Source organism: Amblyraja radiata, chromosome 10 (genome assembly GCF_010909765.2).
Source record: "Amblyraja radiata isolate CabotCenter1 chromosome 10, sAmbRad1.1.pri, whole genome shotgun sequence".
NCBI classification, from domain to species: domain Eukaryota; kingdom Metazoa; phylum Chordata; class Chondrichthyes; order Rajiformes; family Rajidae; genus Amblyraja; species Amblyraja radiata.
In genome coordinates, this window is record NC_045965.1 from 61995991 (window position 1) to 62017847 (window position 21857).

At 45.8% G+C, this 21857-nt stretch overlaps 1 protein-coding gene and 1 long non-coding RNA gene across 2 annotated transcripts in view; one reads left to right on the forward strand and one right to left on the reverse strand.

Annotated features, from left to right (window-relative positions):
- The window catches only part of st6galnac3 (ST6 N-acetylgalactosaminide alpha-2,6-sialyltransferase 3), a 91478-nt gene that overhangs the window by 36985 nt on the left and 32636 nt on the right, over window positions 1–21857 (forward strand). The window lies entirely within an intron of this gene.
- Window positions 24–20589, reverse strand: LOC116978029. Its single transcript, XR_004413356.1, has 3 exons — window positions 20482–20589; window positions 7715–7719; window positions 24–34 (listed from the first exon to the last, which is right to left on the reverse strand). It is a non-coding gene; the product is annotated as an uncharacterized LOC116978029 (long non-coding RNA).

Consider the following 21857-nt stretch of genomic DNA (forward strand, 5'->3'; position numbering starts at 1 on the left):
TCCCGCGGACTTCGCTCGAACATCACGTCACTCACTCGACCTCCATGCGGCCCCCGCTTCCGGTTTGGTCGCGCTTGCCGCATGCAGGTCGCATGCTCGTGGGACGGGCCCTATAGACAGGTACATGGATAGGACAGGTTTGGAGGGATATGGACCAAGCGCAGTGTTGCTGGGACACGTTGGCCACTGTAGGCAAGTTGGGCCGAAGGGACTGTTTCCACACTGTATCACTCTGTGACCCTATATGGAACAAGTTGCTGGAGGATGTGTCTGGGGCAGGTAGAATAACAAATTTGGAAGACATTTGTACAGATACCTGGAGAGGAATGGCTTGGGCAATCCCAATGCAGGCAAATGGGATTAGCATGGATGGGCATCTTGGTTGGCATGGATCAGTTGGGCCAAAGGGCCTGTTTTGTGCTCAATATCTGTATGATTCCAAGTGGGGGAATGGGACTGATATGAATGCACTGGGAACTAGTATAGATTTGACGGGCTAACCTAGATGTCTTAGGGATGTGGGAGGAAACCAGAGCAGCTGGTGGAAATCCACATGATCATGAGGAGAACGTGCAAACTCCACACAGACAGCGCTCGAGGTCAGGATGGAACCCAGGTTTCTGGCGCTGCGACGCCACAGCTCTACCGAGCCGTTTCCCCCACATTACAACGGTAACTGGAGTTTAGAAAAGTACTTTGTTGGCTGTGGAGAAAATTGTCAGTAACACCATAAAATTAATCTACAGTGTCAAACATAATTGCTGTAATAGAAAGTAAATTGCTGAATTGAATTCTGTCTAAGTGAAGTTTGGACTATATCCTAAAATTGGGAACTATTAAAGTGACCCACAATTAAAGACAGTAGAATAGAGGTTTCATTGAGAGTAAAGGACATTGATAAAATATGGCAGGATCTTGATCAGTAGGTAAGTGGGCCAAGGGAAGGCAAAGGGTGTTCAATTCTGAGAAGTGGCAGCACGGTGGTGCAGCGGTAGAGTTGCTGCCTTGCAGCGCTTTCAGTGCCAGAGACGCGGGTTCGATCCCGACTACGGGTGCTGTCTGGACGGAGTCTGTACGTTCTCCCCGTGACTTTTCTCCGAGATCTTCGGTTTCCTCCCCCACACTCCAAAGACATACAGGTTTACACAATAGACAATAGGTGCAGGGGTAGCCGCCATTCAATGTGATCATGGCTGATCATCCACAATCAGTACCCCGTTCCTGCCTTTTCCCCCACTATCTTCAAGAGCCCTATCTAGCTCTCTCTTGAAAGTATCCAGGGAACTGGCCTCTGAGACAGAGAATTCCACAGACTCACTTCTCTCTGTGTGAGAACGTTTTTCCTCATCTCCGTTCTAAATGGCTTACCCCTTATTCTTAAACTGTGGCCCCTGGTTCTGGACTCCCCCAACATCGGGAACATGTTTTCTGTCTCCAGCGTGTCCAAACCCTTAATAATCTTATATGTTTCAATAAGATACCCACTCATCCTTCTAAATTCCAGAGTGTACAAGCCCAGCCGCACCATTCTCTCAGCATAGGACAGTCCCGGAATCCCGGGAATTAACCGTGTGAACGTACGCTGCACTCCCTCAATAGCAAGAATGTCCTTCCTCAAATTTGGATACCAGAGCTGCACACAATACTCCAGTTGTGGTTACTCCACTAGGGCCATGTACAACTGCAGAAGGACCTCTTTGGTCCTATACTCAACTCGTCTTGTTATGAAGGCCAACATGCCATTCGCTTACTTCACTGCCTGCTGTACCTGCATGCATAGGTTAATTGGCTCGGTATAAATGTAAATTGTCCCCAGTTTGTGTAGGGTAGTGTTAATGTGCAGGGATCATTGGTCAGTGCGGACTCAGTGAGCCAAAGGGCCTGTTTCCACGCTGTATCTCTAAACTAAATTAAACTAAACTAAAGTAAAAGTGCAAGGTGCAACATTTTGGGAAGTCAAACCAGGGTAGGACTTTCACAGTAAACAATATGGTTTGAGGAAATGTGTAGAACAGAGGGACAGTTTTGGTTAATTTGCTATTGGAAAGATGTCATTAGGTTGGAAAGAGTGCAAGGAAGAATTAGAATGCCTCGGTTAGAAGGGCAGGTAGAGCAATCTAGGACTTTATTCCATGAAGTATAGGAGTCGCAGGGGTAACCTTGTGGAGGTTTAACCTTGTGGAGCAAAAGGATTTGAGTATAAGAGCAGGGAGGTTCTACTGCAGTTGTACAGGGTCTTGGTGAGACCACACCTGGAGTATTGCGTACAGTTTTGGTCTCCTAATCTGAGGAAAGACATTCTTGCCATAGAGGGAGTACAGAGAAGGTTCACCAGAGTGATTCCTGGGATGGCAGGACTTTCATATGAAGAAAGACTGGATAGACTCGGCTTGTACACGCTGGAATTCAGAAGATTGAGGGGGGATCTTATAGAAACTTACAAAATTCTTAAGGGGTTGGACAGGCTAGATGCAGGAAGATTATTCCCGATGTTTGGGAAGTCCAGAACTAGGGGTCACAGTTTAAGGATAAGAGGGAAGTCTTTTAGGACCAAGATGAGAAAATCATTTTTTACACAGAGAGTGGTGAATCTGTGGAATTCTCTGCCACAGAAGGTAGTTGAGGCCAGTTCATTGGCTATATTTAAGAGGGAGTTAGATGTGGCCCTTGTGGCTAAAGGGATCAGGGGGTATGGAGAGAAGGCAGGGATGGGATACTGAGTTGGATGATCAGCCATGATCATATCGAATGGCGGTGCAGGCTCGAAGGGCCGAATGGCCTACTCCTGCACCTATTTTCTATGTTTCTATGTTTATAAAAGCATGAGGGGAATGGAAAAGGCACAGTCTTTGCCTCAGGGAAGGGGAATCAAAAACAAGAGGGCTTATGTTTTAAGGTGAGAGGAGAAAGATTTATAAGAAACCTGAGGGGCAACTGCTTCACATGGAGGGTGGTGTGTTTATGGAAGAAGCCAACAGAGGGAATGCTTGAGGCAGGTACAATAACAACATTTAAAATAAGTTTGGGCAGGAACGTTCATGGATAGAAGAGGTTCAGAGATTTATCAGGATGCATCACAGCTTGGTTTGGGAACAGCTCCATCCAAGACCGCCCAGAGCATCACACAATCCAACCTCCCTTTCCATTGACTCCATCTACACCTCACGCTGCCTCGACAAGGCCAGTAGCATAATCAAGGACGAGTCGCACCCTGGCCACTCCCTCTTCTCCCCTCTCCCATCGGAGAAGAGGTACAGAAGTGTGAAAACGCACACCTCCAGATTCAGGGACTGTTTCTTCCCAGCTGTTATCAGTCAACTGAATCATCCTACCAACAACCAGAGAGCAGTCCTGAACTACTATCTACCTCATTGGGGACCCTCGGACTATCTTTGATCGGGCTTAACTGTATTTTATCTTGTACTAAACGTCACTCAGGTTATTTATTTTATCATGTATCTGTACACTGTGGACGGCTCGATTGTAATCATGTATTGTATTTCCGCTGACTGGTTAGCACGCAACAAAAGCTTTTCACTGTACCTCAGTACATCTGGCCTTAGTTTACTAAGCTCAAGTAGAAGGATATGGGCTTAACCCGGGGAAATGGGACCAGCTTAGATGGCATAGATGAGTTGGGCCTAAGATCCTATTTCCCTGCAGTATTAAGGGCCTGTCCCACGGCTATTTTTTCGGCGACTGCCGGCGTCATTGACTGACGTATCAGATTCACCGAAAGATTTTGAACATTTCAAAATCTAGCACCGACAAAAAAAAACGTTGCGACACTTGAGGAAAACGCCGCGCGTCAATACGTCATCACGCCGCGTCACGTCGGTGACCCGATACGCCGGTCAATGCTGCCGGCAGTCGCCGAAAAATTCGGCAAGTGGGACAGGCCCTTTATTCTTTGCCTCTATGACTCCAGCACTTTTTGTGTCTCTGTAGTTGGCATACAGATTGCTTTGCTTACAGGCATTACATTGCGGGTCAGAGTAGTGGATACTTTAATCTGGGTGTAATACAGGGAGGATCATGATTCTTTGCCCTTGTCGGCTCACAAAGAGGACGTGGAACCAGCCGGCAGAATGAATAAGAACATCGCAATCTCCCAGGAAAAAATGGGAGTGGAGGGGACAGGGAATAACCGATGCCTTCCCCAAACTCCTCTCCGCACCCCCTCCCCGCCACGCCACTGCCCTACCGATCTCAGCAATTAAACTCGGTAGACTTGCCTGGCTTAAAAAAACACAGCAAGAATTCTTGAAAGGCATTACATAATTATGGAAGTTTATAAATCAAAAGGTGGTGTAAAAGCTCGACAATGCGCTCTAGATTCCCACTGACAGGGTCACGTTAATGAGATGTTAATTGGATGTAAGGTGGAGTGATTCAAAAATAGAAGAACAAAAGGAACACGGGGGAAGGATGGCCTTGGAATGATCCCAATTTGTCCACAATCGTGCATCAGTTTATCCCACTCCGCAGTCCGGCACGATGGTGTGCTCTTTCACAGAAGTAGCCAGTTTGCTCCGCATGGTCTTTCTAGGAGGCCCTTCCTCTCACCCCAGCAACTTCTTCCAGCCATAGTCATAGAGTCATAGAGTGAGACAGTGTGGAAACAGGCCCTTCGGCCCAACTTGCCCACACCAGCCAGCCTGTCCCACCTGCCTTTGTTTGGCCCGTATCCCTATTCCTTCCTACAGGTCCATCTACCAGCATCTTCAGTATGTCATTGTTATTCACGTCAAACTTCTCTCCTGAGCTTTCAGCACAGATATCTGGACCAACTCTCCAGTGAAGAATGGAGAGCGTGCCTCGCTGTCTGTTGGATGGTATATTAAACACAGGCTTGTCTGCCCTCTCCCATCTCCGCCATTGCGGGGGGGGGGGGGGGGGGCACGGTAGCACAGCAGTAGAGTTGCTGCCTTATAGCTCCAGAGACCCGGGTTCAACCCTGACTACGGGTGCTGTCTGCACGGAGTTTGAACGTTCTGCCTGAGACCGCGTGGGTTTTTTATCTGGTTGCTCCAGATTCCTACGTGAAGGTTTGTAGATTAATTGACTCCTGTAAAATTGTTCCCAGTGTGCAGGACAGTCCTAGTGTACGGTGATCGCTGGTCGGCTCGGACTCGGTGGGCCCAAGGGCCTGTTTCTGCGATCTCATTGTATTCATGAAGTGCATGGCTTCCGGCCGATATCTGTTCTGCAGATATTTGGTGGCTCTCTCACCCTGAAGTCAGAACGTTGTCAATTCAGCTCTCAGCCCTGAGACAAATTAAGGTAGCAATGTTACAACATTAAAAAAGAAATTAAAAATTAAGTCTGCAATTTATCCCATCAGATAAAGCATAAAAAGAAGTTTAAATTTAACCTAATTCGCTTTCATATCTTCAGTATTAAAACAAAGTTATGGCCATTTTCATATTGGGAAAAGCATAAAAAGAAGTTTAATTTGACACCTAATTCACTTTCATATCTCAAGTATTTAAAAAGTTATGGCCATTTTCATACTCAGAAATTAGCATCTTGTTCCCTATTGCTTTTCCATTGACTTAACTCAAAAGCTGTGATCAAGGACAGTCAAAAACCCATAACTTTCTTAAAAATCAAGAGAACTGAATGAAATTTTCAGTTATTATCGATTGAAGCATTCTGAAACAAATATAAAACATCTTACTTGGATGACCTGAAACTAAAGCATATAATTAGTTACTTACCTAATTGTAGCTAATTACAAAATTGGCCGTTGTGACGGAAATAGTAATAAACACACAGACTGTCTTGAAAATTCAAAAATGTGATATTCTCAAGATCAGAACTTTAATATTGTTGTATTATATGCTGTGTCTGTAACAGACAGGTAAATACATTACAATTTCTAGCAAAAGACCAAGTCTTTATGGAGAAGATCAGTTGCTAGCTGGTACATTGGCATATCATAATCAGTAGCATCATCATACTCCTCAGATTGTAACCAATAAGCAACTCTGTACACCTTGTTTTTCCTCAACTTTTCAATTTTGGCATTGTAAACTACAGGTTTTTGCTCTTCAAACCACGCATGACATGCCTTTCTGCCCACTACTTTCCCATTAACAATGTCCTGTAGATTCCATTTCTTAAGAAAAGGATATATTTTTTAAATAGCCTAAGTATCCAAATAACAAACTAATCCCATTCACACAAGTATAGCCCGAAAGTCACCAATGAGGTAGATAGTAGTTCAGTACTGCTCTCTGGTTGTGGTAGGATGATTCCGTTGCTGTGTGACTCTATGTTAAGTTTAGTTTAACGATACAGGCCCTACAGTAACTTCGGCCCACCGAGTCCGCGCCGACCAACAATCCTCGCAAACTAACACTGTCCTACACACACTGGGGACAATTTGCAATGATACCAGGCCAATCAACCTACAAACCTGTACGTCTTTGGAGTGTGGCGAGGAACCAGAGATCCCGGGGGAAAACCCGCGCGGTCACGGGGAGAACGTACAAATTCCGTACATGCAAGCACCCGTCGTCAGGGTCGAACCCAGGTCTCTGGCGCTTGTAAGGCGGCAACTCCACCGTGCCGCCCCAATGAATTTATGTCTCCATGACACGATGAGGAATTTGGGAGAAATATCTTTCCCGACAATGCTGGGAATGTGGAACTTGTTGGAACGGAGTGACTGAGGTAACGTGAGTGTCGATGGCCTTCGGGGTAAACTGTGTGAGTGATTGAGGGAGACAGCAACGCAAGGATCTGATGTTAGGATGACACACAGTGAATAGCAACGAAGGATCCCGTGGAGCCAAATGGCTCATTTCCCTGCAGTAAGTTCTTCAATTGCTGAGGAGCTCAGTGCCTGCGAGAACTAATATTGCAGTTACCGCACATTCTCAAGCACTGGGAGCCTGGTTTCGCTTGAGTAGGAGGGGGAGCTCATACAAACAACATAATTACACAATTAAATGTGGAAACTGCTGGAAACACACAGCTAGTTCTGTCAACAGGAGAGTGAGACAGGCATATTAGTACAGGGCCCGATGAGAGCTCAGCTATGCCCTAAAGCTCCTCACAGTCTAAGAAGTGCTATTGAAATAATAAGAGACTTCTTCAATGCCAGTCATCCACCCAGGGCAAGTGTATCATTCTTTGCTACTGCTGATTGTTAATTTATTGTTTAGTTTAGTTTAGAGACACAGCGCGGAAACAGGCCCTGCAGCCCACCGAGTCCGCACCGACCAGCGATCCCCCCTGATTTACACTTACACCAACCCAATTAACCTACAAACCCGTACGTCTTTGGAGTGTGGGAGGAAACCGAAGGTCTTGGGGAAAACCCACACAGGTCACGGGGAGAAGGTACAAACTCCGCACGGACAAGCACAGGGAGTCAGGATCAAACCCGGGTCTCTGGCGCTGTAAGGCAGCAACTCTACCACAGCGCCACCCACATATTGTGTTATAGGTTATTATATATTCATGGGGGGGGGGGGGTTTTGTTTAGTTTTGTTGCATTAAAGCTGCAGAGAGAGAGAATTTCACTGTGTAGGAAGGAACTGCGGAGGTCGGTTTACACCGAAGATAGGCCCAAAAGGCTGGAGTAACTCAGCGGGACAGGCAGCATCTCTGGAGAGAAGGAACGGGTGACATTTTAGGTTGAGACCCTTCTTCAGACCCTGTAGGAATTTCACTGTTCTGCTACTGGGACTTATGACAACTAAACAAACACTCTTGATTCTTGTATGTGTTGTGATAAACTATGGGGTGATGAGGTCACAATGATATGAGTAAAACCGCCTGGTGAAGCAGCATCTCTGGAGAAAAGGAATGGGCGACATTTCGGGTCGAGACCCTACTTCAGGAGAACAAGGGTTTCGACCCGAAACGTCGCCCATTCCTTTTCTCCAGAGATGCTGCCTCACCCGCTGAGTTAATCCAGCATTTTGTGTCTACCTTCGATTTAAACCAGCATCTGCAGTTCTTTGTTACACACTTAATATAGTCTATTTATGTTTTATATATAGACTTAATATTAATGTATAAAACAAAACATAAATAGACAATAATAAGTGTGTAAGAAAGAACTGCAGATGCTGGTTTAAATTGAAGGTAGACACAAAATGCTGGAGTAACTCAGCGGGTGAGGCAGCATCTCTGGAGAGAAGGAAAGGGCGACGTTTCGGGTCGAAACCCTCGTTATATATATATATTAACTTTTTTTGTTTAGTTTAGTTTAGAGATTCTGCAAGGAAACAGACTCTTCGGCCCACCGAGCCGCCCGTACACTAACGCTATCCTACGCACTAGGGACAATTTACAATCTTTACCAAATCCAAATTAGCTTACAAACCTGTACATCTTTGGATTATGGGCGGAAACTGGAGCACCTGGAGAAAACACACGCTGGTCACGGGGAGAACGTACAAACTCCGTACAGACAGCACCCGTAGTCAGGATCGAACCCGGGTCCCTGGCGCTGTGAGGCAGCAACTCTACCGCTGCGCCACCTTGCCATCCCTTTATTATGGGTTTTACAGACTACTAATCTAAATTTGAACTGAACTACTGTGTTGAGATACCTGTTGTGCTGCTGCAAGGAAGAATGTCATTGTTCCATTGCTGGGCGATTTTATCATTTAAAAATAAATTGGATAGGTATAAGGACGGGAAAGGAATGGAGGGTTATGGTCTGAGTGCAGGTAGATGGGACTAGGGGAAAATAAGTGTTCGGACTTGAAGGTCCCAGATGGCCTGTTTCTGTGCTGTAATTGTTATATGGTTATATGGTGTTTGCTCTGAGATAGACACAAATGATGACTCCGTACAGGCAGCACCCGTGGTCAGGGTCGAACTCGGGTCCCTGGCCCTGATAGACAGCAACTCTACCGCTGCGCCACCATGCCGGCCTATTCCTTTTCTCCAGAGATGCTGCCTGACCCGCTGAGTTACTCCAGCACTTTGTGCATGTCTTAGTTGCAATGCAAAGCCCAGCTCCCCGTGCGACCATTTCAAACGTACTCTGACAAATCCCAGACAGTAGTTACAAGCAGAGGTGAGAAAAGCTACGAGTCCCCGTAGAACAGACAGGGAAAGGTTGGGTCGCGTGAGGATTTCATTTTTAAAGGTAGATAACGAGCAACTGTAGCTGGTGGGGCTATTGTCAGTGACTGGTGAACACAAGTAGATGATAATTGACACAAGCACCAGGTTGGCGAGGAGAGGCCTGAGTAATTCTATTGATTCCTATCACCTGATGCCTTCAGCGTCTGAAACTCGATTGACCTTGGCTTTGAACATGCTCAGGCGACTGGATGGGGGTCGAGAATTCACAGGATTCAAGCTCTGTGTGAAACCCATTCTCCTCATCACTCCTCGTAATGGAAAACTACTGCGGAGGAACAGGCCCTTCAGCCCACAAGATTTGTGCCGAACACAATGCTAACTTAAGCTGAAGAAGGGTCTCGACCCGAAACGTCACCCATTCCTTCTCTCACAGTGGCACAGCGGCAGAGTTGCTACCTTACAGCAAATAATGCAGCGCTGGAGACCCGGGTTCGATCCCGACTACGGGCGCTGTCTGTACGGAGTTTGTACGTTCTCCCCGTTACCTGCGTGGGATTTCTCCGAGATCTTCAGTTTCCTCCCACATTCCAAAGACCTAGGTTAATTGGCTTGGTAAATGTAAAAAATAAATAAAAAATTTAAAAATGTCCAGTTTAAAATTGTCCAACTTCCAGTATAGTCCCTGGTGGACTCTTCGAAAGGTACAAGGTGCAAGGTCCAGAGATGCCGCCTGTCCCGCTGAGTTACTCCAGCTTTTTACGTCTATTAAAGTTTCAGTGATTTAGTTTACATAGAAACATAGAAAATATGTGCAGGAGGAGGCCATTCAGCCCTTCGAGCCAGCACCGCCATTCATTGTGATCATGGCTGATCGTCCCCTATCAATAACCCGTGCCTACCTTCTCCCCATATCCCTTGACTCCACTAGGCCCTAGAGCTCTATCTAACTCTCTCTTAAATCCATCCAGTGACTTGGTTTAGTTTAGAGATACAGCGCGGAAACAGGCCATCGAGTCAGCGCTAACTATCAATCCCCGCACAATGACACTATCCTAAGGGCAATTTCAAGATTCAAGATTCAAGAGAGTTTATTGTCATGTGTCCCTGATAGGACAATGAAATTCTTGCTTTGCTTCAGCACAACAGAACATAGTAGGCATGAATACAGAACAGATCTGTGTGTCCATATACCATTGTATAAATATACTAGCCCAAGTGCAGACCCGTTGGGTCTGCTCCCCCAACGCAGCTGTTCCCTACCCGTAGCCCCCACGGGAGACGTGGTCCTCCAACTCAAGCGGCTCAGGAATCAGCAGTGCGGCTGTTTTTAAATGGCGTCTTTGAGGCGAGATGCGGGCGCCAGCAGCCGTTATGGTCGTTGGCCAGCAGGAGGCAACAAAATGAGTGAGTGGGGGGGGAGAAGGATTTGATTTTAAAAAGTGTACATAAACACGACGAAATTTAATGAGGAGTGGATACTTGGAATTAAAAGTGAAATCTCTACCGAAATGGAAAAAATCAGGGCGTTTCTGGGTCAGGTGTTGGCGTAGCAATGAATCAAATGCTGGCAGCCACGTCAGGCAGAAACACACACAACCAGCCGGCAGCCACACAGTTTTATATATATATAGATATAGATATAGATAGATATAGATTGAAGATAGATAGATAGATATAGATACACACATGAATAAATAAACTGATAAAGCACAAATAACAGATAATAGTAAGATTAAACGAGAATTTACCAGTTTGAAGTTTGATCTTGATTTTATGAGGAGTTACGATGAGCGATTACGTGAAGGGCCGTCCGTCTGCGTGCGCGTCAATCTTCAAAGCAGCGGTGTTAAATCACAGATAAAAGAAGACCTGAGAATAGTAAGATTGAAGAAACTAGAACTTCCATGTGACCTTGATAGTATGAGGGTGGGAGCGGTGGGCACGTAATCGCTCATCGTAACTCCTCATAAAATCAAGATCAAACTTCAAACTGGTAAGTTCTCGTTTAATCTTACTATTTTACTTCGGAGTCACGTGAGTGACTACGTGAAGATTACAAAGCTCTGTGATTTTACGCCGGTTACGAATCCAGGCGTCACACACTGAATGGATTGACCATGGATGCGTGTAATCATTAAAGCATTCAGACATTACGTAGTTAAGTAAGGACACTGATGCTTTAAATGAAAGAAAAGTTTTAAAAACTAGTTTCCCCTCCCAACCTTGGGGGGTAAACTATGGGACAGAACTTAAAATGGTACGTGCAAACACCCCCAGTCCGGTAATAGGTTGTTATAAAACCGGTGGACCGTTATTTCATTCGTCCATCCTGCAGCCACTAGGATGTTGTCAAGAGGCACGTCCATTGCTCTTGCTGCCGACGTAGATGCAGCCCTGGTGGAGTGAGATTTAACCATATGAACGTTCACTCTGTTACCGCCATTACCCCCTTTGACCATCTGGAGATGGTTTGTGTTGACACCTTCTGGTCTGTTCTGAGCCTCTGTGGTTCTCCGTAACTCTCAGATAGTGGTGTTAGTATGTTACCACACACACAACCGTAGGTCCTCTGGCTATGCCAAGAACTGGATCTCCATCCCTGGCATTCATAGAAACATAGAAAGTAGGTGCGAGAGTAGACCACCAGGTCCGTCGAGCCCGCACCGCCATTCGCTCATGGCTGAACACTAAACAGACACACTTACCCACAAACAGTAGACACAAGACACAGAACACAAGACACTACCCTCCCCTTTATACCGCTATCACCCCTCTCCACCCCAAGAACCGCGTGATCTCCTGGGGGAGGCAAAAAAACGGATATAAACCCAGGTCCAATTCGGGAAAAAAATCCGGGAAATTCCTCTCCGACCCCAATCCAGGCGATCGACACTTGTCCAGGAGATCACTCAGGTCTTACTATACTAACCATACCTAGGTCCCTATCCCTGCCCTCTCCCCGTAGCCCCTTATCCCCTTGGCAGCTAAAAAAACATCTATTTTAGACTTAAATATATTTAACGTTTCTGCTTCCACTGCTCCCTGGGGCAGTGAATTCCATAAATTAACCACCCTCTGGGTGAAGAAGTTCTTCCTCATCTCAGTTTTAAAAGAGCCCCCCCTTATTCTGCAACTATGTCCCCTCGTTCTAGTTTCCCCGATCATTGGGAACATCCTCGGTGCATCCACCCGATCAAGGCCCCTCACGATCTTATATGTTTCAATGAGATCGCCTCTCATTCTTCTAAACTCCAAAGAGTAGAGTTCCAGCCTACTTAACCTTTCCTCATATGTCAATCCCCTCATTGCAGGAATTAATCTTGTAAACCTTCGCTGCACTGCCTCCAGGGCTAGTACATCCTTTCTTAAGTATGGACCCCAGAACTGTACACAGTATTCCAAATGTGGTCTCACTAATACTGTGTACAGCTGCAGCAAGACCTCCGTGTTTTTATACTCAATCCCCCTAGCAATAAAGGCCAAAACTCCATTGGCCTTCCTGATTGCTTGCTGCACCTGCATACTAACTTTTAGTGATTCATGTACTACTACCCCTAGATCCCTTTGCGTTGCATTACAACGCAGCTCCTCCTCATTTAGAAATAACTTGCCCTATCATTTTTTTTCCCAAAGTGAATGAGTTCACATTTATTAGTATTAAATTTCATCTGCCAAGTTGTTGCCCACTCACCTAGCCATCTATATCCTTTTGCAGACTCTTCCTATACTCCTCATCCCCTACTTTTCCTCCCATTTTTGTATCGTCCGCAAATTTTGATATATTACACTTGGTTCCCTCCTCCAAATCATTTATATAAATTGTGAACAACTGGGGTCCCAGCACCGACCCTTGCGGAACCCCGCTAGTTACCGGTTGCAATCCCGAGTATGAACCATTTATCCCCACTCTCTGCTTCCTATTTGTTAGCCAATCCTCTACCCATGCTAATATATTACCCCCAATCCCATAATTTTTTATTTTTAGCAATAGTCTCTTATGTGGCACCTTGTCAAAAGCCTTTTGGAAGTCCAAGTATACCACATTCCTGGCCTGCTATGTTTATATCAGGTTCCTGATTATGAATGTTATGTTGTTCATATTGGTGGTCATGTGGTCCAACCGTAGCTTTTGCAGTGTCTGGACTCTTTGTCAGCATACCACCTTCAGGGTTAGTTATAGGCGGTCCCCACTGTCAAAGTAGGGTTAGTACCATGCTCACATCCCATGTCCGTGTACCTTGGTCTTAGAGGTATTAGATTGTAAATTCTCTTCATGAATTTTGTTGTAAAGGGGTGCGTTCCTATCGACCCGTGCCCTGCTTGCAGCATCAGATAGGAGGAAAGTGCGCCTCTGGCACTATTGATTTCCCTATAACTTTGTTTATAGTTATAGTACAGAGTTGATAGGAAACTCCAAGACATCTGTTATCCGAATTGTGTTGTATTTGTTCGGACAGTCCTATGCCTTGAAATGGCCTCCTCAGAATCTGCAGACCAACAAGTTAATACGTTCGTGTAGTGGATGATTACTCCCTGTAACTGGGTTCACTAGGAGGTTCCTGCTATTGGGTACAGCCATAACTGTCTGGACTATAGTTCCCAACATTTTTGGGGACCAGGCTTGAGTAGGCCAATCTGGCACTACCAATATGCCTGTGGCTTAGTCTTGCTTGATTTTGGTCAAGCATCGGTTTGTGAGACAATTTTGCGGAAAGCATGCATAAACAATCCTCCCCATTTGAGGGAGAAAGCATCCACTGCCTTTGTTCCTGGATCCTGCTTGCAGGACACATATCTGGGTAACTGATGGTTTAGTCTAGATGCAAATAGATCAAATCTGGTATGCCAAATCGTGTAGTTATTTTGTTAAATACTGCCTGATTCAACATCCATTCTGTGTTGTTATTAAACATTCGTGATCCAGCATCTGTCACCGTGTTATATCTACCTCGTAGATTTCCCAAATATTCCTCTTGATACACCAGTGCCAAATGAGGTTCGACAATCTATCGTAAGATACAGATTTTACACCACCCTTGTTAGTGGATATGTGCCACCGCAGTGGTGTTATCAATCTGAATTTGAACAAGCACCGGTTGCATATTGCTACAGAACCCCTTGAGTCCAAATTGTGCCCCCAACAATTCTGGGTAATTGATTCCATGTGTTGGGGAATTACAGACTCCTGCTCGTTCCATCTGCCCCCACAGCTCTAGACTGTGTTAGTGGCTCCCCATCCTTAGCCGCTAGCATAGGTCTGAAGAACCACTTGATGGCTTTCAAGCAAATTTACTTTGAGCTTTCTCTCATTCGTTATCCACCGTAGTTATTCAACAAAGGCCTCTCCATAGTTTTGCCAATTTTGCCTGCATGGAATCTAAGTGTTCGTTCCTTTACTCGCTGTAATTCTGGTAATGCAAAGGCCCGTACGTACTGCTGGAAATGCGGCTACTATTTGCCAATTACACTCGCTGTTTACCTGATAGATGGCTAGTGTTTGACTATCAGGTCATAGCAGGCTTGATTAATATAGTCGTTTGCCCCTAGGCAAAGTCACCAACATATTTACTGTTTTTGATAGTAAATTCTAGGTAATCAATTACCCTTGTAGGTGTCAATTTTGATTTAACTGGATGGATGAGGTAACCAATTCTATCAAACAGGGTTTTGGTTTGCTTTGACTGATGCTTCTGCCAACTCTTGGTGCCTCCAAAATGAAATTGTCCAAATATGCCATTACTATGTGGTTCTGAGACCTTTGTAGACCCAGAATTGGTTTCCGTAGTTTTGTCAATAGTCTAGGAGCTGATGTCAACCCATTTGGCAGATTCATACCATCCAGTTAAACTTCAAATATCTCCTGTTCTTAGTGAATAGACACCGAATAGTATGCATCTTTGAGGTCAATGCATGCCATGTGACCATTTTATAGGAAGCTCCTATAAAACAGTAGTTAGACCGTAACAAAATTACTGTTTCTAAAAGTCTATACTGCACAAATGAGTTAAACCTGGATGAAGTGACATCCTCCATCTGTCACATGTCCTGAATGGCAATCCTGCCCAAAATTACTGGGCCTGCCTTGAAGACAATTCCGGTCCGAGTTCCAGGTCTGCTTGGAACCTGTGTATGTTGTGCAGTAAAATTATCACGTTATTATCTGGTTTTTTTTGTTGTTTTTAAAAAAAAACAGTTCTGAAATTTCATGTTATTGTCATTTTGAACAAGAACACAAGAGTAAATTACCAACATGTAACTGCTCCACAATCCCTTGTTTCAATAAACCCAGACCCACCTACCTCCATGGCTACCGGTGGTCTTGTGGTAAGCCCAAAGGCCCCTGATGCAGATTCCTTTTCTCTCCTTGATTGGGAGTAGGACTGGTAAGGAGTGTGGATTCCATGTTTCTCCCGACCTCTGCTTGGGTCTGGTCTGAAAACCTCATCATACTGAGCCTGCCTTGTAGGACAATTCTGGCCATTATTTTGAGTCTGCCTTGAAAGACAACTCTGATCGTATTTCCGTGCCCAGCTTTCAAGCTACCACCGGATTCAGTGAACCGCTTACCCCCTATGGAGGTGTGGGGTGTGTTGTTGCCTATGCGGATATTCTGCCAACTGCTGGCTCTTGAGGCCATATGCATGCTTCAGTATGTTCATACTTTAAATTCGAGATCAGTTACCTTCTGATCATTCACACTCCCCTCCACTGAGAGTGAGGTTCGTAGGCAGCCCTGAAAACAGGTGCTGCCGCAGGCTCCTGAGGATACCTGTGCTGACATGGCCCTTCCAGTGGACCTAAATGAGATTCTAGCTTTGGTCAGACTGAAATGGACCATGAATGCTCCTCTCCTCAGAGCAGGAGACATTTGTGCAGCCCTGAAAACAGGTGCTGTTGCCTGCGGGTTCTCCATAATACCCGGGCTGTCAAGAGCTAGATTCCATCCAGGGAAGCACCCAGTGGAACCTGGATGATTGCAGAAACACTTATTTTCTGTTTGTTTGTATGGAAGCTTATTATTCCTTTTATGTAAAGCATTTTGGTGTTGACTTAAACAGTGCAATATAAGTAAAACTTACTTACTTACTTCCTTTCTCCTGCTTGTCCTTGGGAAGGTTCCCCCCCCCCCCCCTCTTCTTTGTACTCTGATTCAGAGTGGTTTCTTCCACATGTAGTTCCCCCTCCAATGGGGAATACATTGGGCTGCCCCATGTGCGAGGCTCCCGGCACCGGCACTGCTGTAGGCCGTGCTGATACTGCTCCCTCCTTTGGAGCAGAACATTGTTGGAGCAACTTCTCCATAAGTTGCTCCATGTGGGAGAAGTCGTCCTCAGACGCTCTCCGTTAAGGGAGGGTATCCCTCTTCCCCGGACTCATCTGAGTCAACGGGTTTGTTAGACTTGCGGGTGGCATTACGTCCCGCAGGACAACCATGGAGCTCCTGCTCCCGCGCAACGTCTCCTGCCGATTCTGCTGTCGGCGCTAATGTCGGGAACAAGACCGTCGCCCGCTATTTGGAAAGCTGCGGTCTTCGGCAGCCGACATCCCCGATGGCCGTCTCCTCGACATCTGGGCTCTGAAAAAAACTTCAAGCCCGAAAGAACGCAGGTAAGTGATTCAACTTTCCTTACCTGCTCATCCCGACGGCCTGGGAGGACTCAGTGCCTGCCAGTCCGTCGTGCGTGTTGCGTTCAGACGTAATGACGCGCACGCAGACGGACGGCCCTTCTTCACGTAGTCACTCACGTGACTCCGAAGTAAAATGGGCTATTAATGTTCAGAGTCTTGTCCGAGCCAAGCTTAATAGCCTGATGGCTGTGGGGAAGTAGCTATTCCTGAACCTGGTTGTTGCAGTCTTCAGGCTCCTGTACCTTCTACCTGAAGGTAGCAGGGAGATGAGTGTGTGTTGGTGACACTTAACCAACCCAATTAACCTACAAACCTGCACGTCTTTGAAGTGTGGGAGGAAACCGGAGATCCCGGAGAAAACTCACACAGGTCACGGGGAGAACATGCAAACGTTGTACAGACAGCACCCGTAGTCAGGATGGAACTTGGGTTTGTGACGCTGTAAGGCAGCAACTCTATCGCTGCGCCACCGTGCCGTTGCAAAGTATCTTCGATTTCCTCCCACACTCCAAAGACGTACAGGTTTGTAGCCTAATTGGCTTGGTATAAATGTAAAATTGTCCCTAATGTGTGTAGGATAGTGTTAGTGTGCGGAGATCGCTGGTCGGTGGGGACTCGGTGGGCTGAAGGGCCTGGTTCCGCGCTGTATCTCTAAACTAAATTAAACTAACCTGAACACACACGGAGACTTCCAACATCTATCTCATCGTGACGCTCGGTGGCATGATCTTCACAGAGTCCCCCCCATGGATAAAATGATCCACAAATCCAAAGAAAACATCGTCTCTCTGTCCTAGTTACACACATTTCTCCTCAAGCACGTCTTCATTAAGTACCTTATTTTCAAGTTGTCTGTTATACTTACGTTGAAAAGTCTTTGATCAGCTCAACACCTGTCAAGGGATGGAATGATCAGTATTTTTGTGCAGAATCCTCTCAGACGCTGAGAAGAAACCAGCACTGGTTTATGATCATGGAGTGTACAACACAAGAGATGGATTGCAGCCACTAAACTCTCAGCGAGATTGCATACAACTTACTCAATACACGATCTGTTAATCCTTTTTTCTCGGCGGGCTTAGCCGTGGGTGTGATACCAGTCAACTCCGTGCTCCTTTTATCATGTTGTCACCAGCATTCGTTGAGCCACGCATCTGAGCCTCACAAGTTCCAGGAGCAGGTCATAAGATCTCGGAGAAAACCCACGCAGGTCACGGGGAGAACGTACAGACTTCCTACAGTCAAGCGCCCGTGGTCAGGATCGAACCCGGGTCTCTGGCGCTGTGTGGCACTAGCTCTACCGTGCCACCCTGTTATAAGTGATATAAGTTCGTAAGTGATAGGAGCAGAATTAGGCCATTCGGCCCATCAATGTCTACTCTGCCATTCCATCATGCTGATCTATCTCTCGCTCCTAACCGCATTCTCCTGCCCTCTCCCCATAGCCCCTCACACCCGTACTAATCAAGAATCTGTCGATCTCCACTATAAAGGTATCCATTGGCTTGCTCTCCATATCAGTCTGTGGCAATGAATCCCACAGATTCACCACCCTCTGAATAAAGAAATCTTCGGCAAATGTTGCATTCTCTCGTTGCACTCTCATCTAAAAGAAAAGATTTGTGGGTCCCATTCACCCTCCAGCGTATGATCCAGGGGATTAAATTATGGAGTCCCTAGTCCGTCTCTACCCACAGATCCAGCATGTGCCCCATTCACCACCTTCCATTAGCTGCCTCCTCGTATGGACTTTGTTCGCTCTCCCCGTGACCGCGTGGGTTTTCCCCCGGGTGCCCTCGCACACTCCAAAAGCGTGCAGGTTTGTAGGTTAATTGGCTTCTGTCACTTCTAAACTGTCTCTAGTGTGTCGGATAGTGCTAGTGTACGGGGTGATCGCTGGTGGGCGCGGACTCGGTGGGCTGAAGGGCCTGTTCCTGCACTGTATCTCTGAAGTGAACTAAACTGTGCTGAATTGGGCACCATTTGGAAGATGCACTGAAGCAATTTGCCAAGAATGTTTTTATAGATGCACAGCAATGAAACGCTCTTTAAACGCTCAATTCAAGAAAAAGCTGGCTGTCTTTGCCAAGGCTGCCTGCAACCTATGGTCAAATAAGAAGAAAATGGATTGAGCAATCAAAGGCATCTTGAACCATTGACTGCCTTCCTGGTTAAGGTTGTAAGGTCATAAGTAATTTGAGCAGAATTAGGCCGTTTGGCCCCATCAAGTCTACTCCGCCATTCAATCATGACTGATCTATCTCTCCCTCCTAACTCCGTTCTCCAGCCTTCTCCTCATAACACCCATACTAATCAAGAATTTATCTATCTCTGCCTTGACTTGACCTCCACAGCCTTCTGTGGCAAAGAATTCCACAGATTCACCACCCTCTGACGAAATAAATTACTTCTCATCTCCTTCCTAAAGGAACACCCTTTAATTCCGAGGCTAGGTCCTCAAAGTCCCAGACTCTCCCACTAGTTGGCATAATGGATTAAAAATAGTCTCATCTCCAGGAGCACCATCCCAGAGGCAACCTCTGAGATTCAAAGGTTCAAAAGTCTTTTATTGCCGCATGTACCAATTAAGGTACAGTGAACCTCGATTGTGCTAGGCAGTCTGAAGAAGGGTCTCGACCCGAAACATCACCCAAAATGACCACCTCTCCAGAGATATTTACGAAGAAACTGCAGATGCTGGAAAAATCGAAGGTAGACAAAAATGCTGAAGAAACTCAGCGGGTGAGGCAGCATCTATGGAGCGAAGGAATAGGTGACGTTTCAGGTCGAGATCCTTCTTCAGACTGCTGAAGAAGGGTCTCGACCCGAAACGTCACCTAGTCTGAAGAAGGGTCTCGACCCGAAACGTCACCTATTCCTTCGCTCCATAGATGCTGCCTCACCCGCTGAGTTTCTCCAGCATTTTTGTCTACTTCTCCAGAGATGCTGCCTGTCCCCCTGAGTTACTCCAGCACTTTGAGTCAATCTTCGGTTTAAACCAACATCTGCAGTCCCTTTCAACGCATTTCATCTGAGATTCTGCCGATGTCTTTGGGTCTTTGGATGCTAATTGAATATCATCCCCAAAAGAGTGCCCCATCCAGCATCCTCAGAGGGAATTGGTCATCAAACAGATCAGAATAAACTTTTATTTCATCATGAATGCTGAGCAATGGAAGGTTTTAACTGATTGAAGGGAACCATCCCTACTGATAAAGGTATCTGTAACTGGAGGACTTTAGATTCAACATTATTAGTGAAAGAGCCGGAGGCAAGCTGGGGAGAAATTGGTTTAAATCCAGCAATATGTAATTACCAGTAAGGAGAGTGGAGACAGGTTTGGCCATAACTTTCTAAGAGAAAATTGGACAAATGCTCTATAGAAAGAAATACCTGTGGCTCTGAGGAAGGAACAGTGCCAGTAAAGAGAAGATAGAACAGCACAGCACTGGAACAGGCCCTTCGGCCCACGATGTCTGTGCAGAACATGATGCCCCATCCATGACCAACTCTTATCTGTCTACACATGATATCCCCCCATTCCCTGCATATGCACGTGTCTTCTAAAAGCCTCGTTAACGCCACCAGCATATCTGCTTCCACCACCACTCCTTGCCCAACTCATCCATGCCGAACAAGATGCCCCATCTAAGTTAGTCCCACCTTGCCGCGTTTGCCCCATACCCCTCTAAACCTTTCCTATCCAAGTACCAAATGTCTGTTAAATGTTGTTATAACACCTACCTCTCCTCTTGCAGCTCTTGGGGCTAACGGGATTAAGGGATATGGGGAGAAAACAGGAACAGGGTACTGATTCTGGGTGATCAGCCATGATCATATTGAATGGCGGTGCTGGTTCGAAGGACCAATTGTCCTACTCCTGCAACAATTTTCTATGTCTCCATGTTTCTTCCATATCCCCTCCACCCTTTGAGTGAAAAAGTTGCTCCTTGGGTTTCTTATTTTATCTCGCCTCTTTCACCTTAAACCTATGTCGTCTGGTTCTAGATTCCTCTGCTCTGGGGAAACGAGGGCCACGGAGGCCATCGTCCATGGTTATTGCCTGGGTCACCTCAGTTTTATCACCCCTCCTCGACCATCTCTGCAACTGCCATCTTCGATTTCACTCTTTCCCAGCTCCAATAGAGGGGCTAAATTGTTGACACTGTTCCTCTTCCCCCAGACTTGGCCCAGGCCTATTTGAGGCCTATTTTTTTTAAATAAGTTTAGGTTAGAGATTCAGTGAGGAAACAGGCCTCTTTGGCCCACCGGGACTGTGCTGACCAGCGATCCCCAACCATTAGCAGTACAGTCCCTTACACACTAGGGAGAGTTCACAATCTACAAGCATGTACGTCTTTGGAGTGTGGGAGGAAACCGGAGATCTCAGAGAAAACCCACGCAGGTCACTGGGAGAACGTGCAAACTCCGTTCAGACAGTCCGGATCGAGCCCAGGTCTCTGGCGCTGTAAGGCAGCAATTTAAATATGTACTTTCATGTTTTATTTCAGATTTCGAGCATTTGCAGGGTTATTTTTATGTCCATTAAGTAGTTCTCTCAAAGAGATAAATAGCCTCCTCTTGGGTGGTAAGATTTTAGAATTTCAAACGATCATGAAGTCTGGATGATTTTCAATGTAAAGTGACATCAAAGGCATGGAAAACAGAATTACTCTATAATTAATTAATTAATCTAATCTTCACGCATTGCCGCTGACTGATTAAAATTGTAATGATCACATCATCAATTGTGTATGATTGAAAGCACTCCCTATTTAATGTGCAGTCTGCAACATTTAGTTATGGCCATGTGAGAACCTATTTCAGATTGGTTTTAAGGAGTCAAGAGTCAAGTGTGTTTTATTGTCATATGTCCCAGACAGAACTAAGAAATTTTTACCTGCAGCAGCACAACAGAATATGTAAAAAATAGCACTCTGTAAACAATACAATGTCATAAGTGAGAGCTGCAGAAATAGGTCATTCGGCCCATCAAATCTATCCCTCCCACTGATCTATCCCTCCCACCTAACCCCATTCTCCTGCCTTCTCCCCATAACCTCTGACACCCGTACTAATCAAGAAAAAAAGTTGTGTGTGTGTGTGTGTGTGTGTGGGTGTATATATACATATACACACATGCAAGTACAGCAGGCAGTGAAGAAAGCAAATGG